Genomic DNA, 3,647 nt, shown 5'->3' with positions numbered 1-3,647 from the left:
GCCATCAGTTACCAGGTGCTGAATAGTGCTGAAAAATCAAGTGTACAGTTCAATCATCTGCGTATCTACTCAGAAGTAAGTTCCATTGATTTCAAGGGGACTAACATGATTAGGATTGCAGCTTATGCGTGGCATTTGACCCATGAGATCAGTGCCTACAAAAAAAGGGGGGGAATACATCAATACAACATGCAGCCATTAGAAATGCATGGCTGCTAATTCTTCAGACACAGTTGTTTAATTTATAATGCAGTACAATCAAACAGCATTCCTGAAGAAATTGTTTCTCCCCTTATACAAGACAAGAGAATGTACTCTTGGGAGAGTACTTGCTGTGAACTGTAAAGGCGGTTATTTAGCTTTTATCGTCTCATTATTTAGTTGTTAATTAAAGTCTAATTTGTGACTTGTAACAGCCAGCAGAGGCAGTCCCCTGCATCTCTGCCTTTGTGGAGCAAAGACCAAAGGATGGCCAGATGCTTGCATAACTTGAAGAGCTGTATGGAAGGAGGAACATCAGCCCAGGCAGTTTCTCTCCCACTTGCATGATAATGTAAACCTTCAAAAATGCTTCTCCTACATAACTCTTAAAGCATGAGTACAGGGGCCCTGTATTACACTGAGGACTACATTTCTCAGGGGTAATCTGTTTGGGGCTATGTGTTGGTGGTTGGCAGGGCCTGGAGCCGGTGGTGACCAGGGCTAGAGACAAAAGAGGGGAAGACAATCCCTTTTTCTTCTCTCTTTCTGCCACCCTGTTCCCCAGGTGGTGGTGGTGGTGGTGTTTTGCCACCCATATGAAATTAGGCCAAGGATCCTGAGGTGGAAGTTTCCCCTTTGTGTCTGAAAGGTGTAAGAATCCTGATCTCTTTTGCATCTGGTCACCAATTGCATATCTGCTTACACTCAGGCAAACTAGCCAATTTCTGTGCAACTGGTATTTGTTAAAGAAGTCTTCCTCTGTTCTTTCTGTCTTTCCTTCCTTCCTTCTTTCATTTAATTTCTTGTTCATTATTGTAAGACTGTTCACTCCAGTGTATACTCTCTTTAAAAAAAAATCCCGTAAAACCAATGATAATAATAGAATAAAGTCCTAGAACAAAGACAGGGCAAAGTCACGTAAATGACACAGACAGAGTCCAGAGAGAAAAGAGATCCTGATAACATTTTACTGAGCAAAATTGAACAAAAACCATATGTAATTTCAGGAGAAAAGAACAGAGAGGTTTTGTCTATCTTACTTCAGGCCATGTACATACAAGGAAACATTCAATCAAACATACAGAGAAAAAACTGCCTCAGAACTGCACAGCCGATCTAATAATGTGCTACCTTGGTAACCATAATGCCACCCAGCTTGGTTACTAACCAACATGTTGACCACCACCTCCTCTCAGCTAGCTGGCTTACTGCCAATAGGATTAACTCTACAGTTATGCACTGAATGGCCTCTGCTATTGAACATCTAACACCTTTTATACCAGAAAGACTCGCCTCAAAGAGACAACAAAGGGAAGGAGAGAAATATAGGAGAGTCTCGCATAAACAATTAGGAGCAGTGAGACAGCAAGAATGAGGTGCTGAGCCGTAGGGAAGATTCAAGATGGATGAGCTGGGAGAGGCCTACAGAGAAGCAAGCTTTCAAACATTTCACAGATTCAAACTGCCATTCTTAAGATATTTGTGATTCTTAAGATTTACTATGGGTTTTGCAAAGCTAAGCAGAAGAACAATATCTCACTGTGAGCCTCAGAGATCAACTCAGTGCACCTGCAAACAAAGATCAATGTGTGAAACAAATGTATTTTTTATTTCCATTTGAAATGCTTTAGGTATTCTAGAGGATGGTGTGTGAAATACATTAGGCCTGGAAGTAGTTCTCCCCTCTGTGCATAATATAATGGACTAATACGAACATACGTATAAGTATGGATTTCAGAATTACTTACACTTCTGACTAGCTATATAATCAAACATGGAGACACAAGTTTCACCTTCAAGAACAATTTTCAGAGAACAACTCCTGCTTCCTTGAGTGTATAAGGCAAGTACTTCTTCAGAACTCAACCTTGGCAAGTGACCTCAATGTAAAACAGTTCCCTTCTCTTGTTCAACTTTGGAAAGAGCATAAATACCTACAGTCAGTGTTCTGTCGGCATGTACCAGGTGTCTGGTGAAGATGTGTTGTTCTGGTTTTAGTGAAGTGCACTTAAGGTGCATCAACAAGGAACAACGTGTTATGATTTAGGCACATGGTGTAGGTGTCAAGTTATTCTGAGTGGATAAAAACCACACCAGGACATTGCAGGCAGAAAATACTTACAATCATGAACCATTCCAAATGGAAGGAGTTGACTTGTAGTGTGCCATGGTATTAGTATTGATCCTGTTTGCTTAAAGACCTGAAAGAAGGAAAATGCAGCACGGCGAGGAAAATGTGCTGATGATACAAAATGGAGGGAGCTTTGCAAGTACAGAGCAGAAAAGCAATAAAACTTGCAATAACTCAGAGAGACTAGAATCATGGACAGATAAGTGGCTTATGTAATTCAATTTGGCGAAAAGTAAGATAATGAATCTCAGGACAAAATAACTAGGAAGAGGGCTATATCTTGAATGGCAGAGTGGCGGCAGCTGAAATGACTGGTATTTTAACATTCTGTTCCAGGAAGTAGTTCATTGTAAATTCAGATTTTTAAGAAGTGATATAGCAGCACCAAAAAAAATAAAAATAAAGGGTTGTTCCATTGTTGTTTCTCAATGTCAAAAGCACAAAGCGCTGTCGGGGTGGGGGGGCAGGAGAGGAGGTGGAGAAAGGAAAACATAGAACTAATATTTTGGATCGGGGGGGGACAGCAAACTGGGTGCTGAGCTGGAATTGTCTTTCTTGAGTTCTTGTGTGACACTTCGGTAGGTATGGGTTTTATGTTCCCAGCTCAAAATTGGAGGCAATGAAAGAGTGGCTCTGAGAGTGCTTTATTCCATTCTGCAATCTCCCATCAAATACTATGGTGCCTCTGGTTATGAACTTAATTTGTTCCAGAGGTCCGTTCTTAACCTGAAACCGTTGTCAACCTGAGGTACCACTTTAGCTAATGGGGCCTCCCTCTGCCACCACCCTGTCGCCGCACGATTTCTGTTCTCATCCTGAAGCAAAGTTCTTAACCCGAGGTACTATTTCCGGGTTAGCGGAGTCTGTAACCTGGTGTTTGTAACCCGAGGTGTCTGTAACCCGAGGTACCACTGTACTTCCAAGGCACCAACCATTACCAAAGCACTGACAGGGTACTTATAAAAAGAAAAGTTCAAAAAAAGAGGTATACAATAGCAATACTAGCAGTAATGACAATGGGTGATATTTAGCTGAGCTCAAGTCAGAATAGAGCCACTGAAATGAATGAACATGGCTAAATTGGGTCCATTAATTTCTGTGCTATATCCACAGAACCTCCTGAATTTGTCTCCTAGTGCTGATTGTGGTAGGGAATCTGCTTTAGAACAGATCTGCTGTATCACGTTTGTCTAGTAGAAGTTGAAAAGCGGTAACCTCCATTTTGAGTATCAGACTTGGGTACAATTAGGTGCAATTCCTCCTATCAGTTTTATTGGTTTTGCTATATACGCCTTTTTCTTGGCTGTGATACTGG

This window comes from Podarcis tiliguerta, assembly GCF_965153285.1.
Source record: "Podarcis tiliguerta genome assembly, chromosome: 9".
NCBI lineage: Eukaryota > Metazoa > Chordata > Lepidosauria > Squamata > Lacertidae > Podarcis > Podarcis tiliguerta.
The sequence above is the reverse complement of the archived record's forward strand: the minus strand, read 5'-3'. Positions refer to the sequence as shown.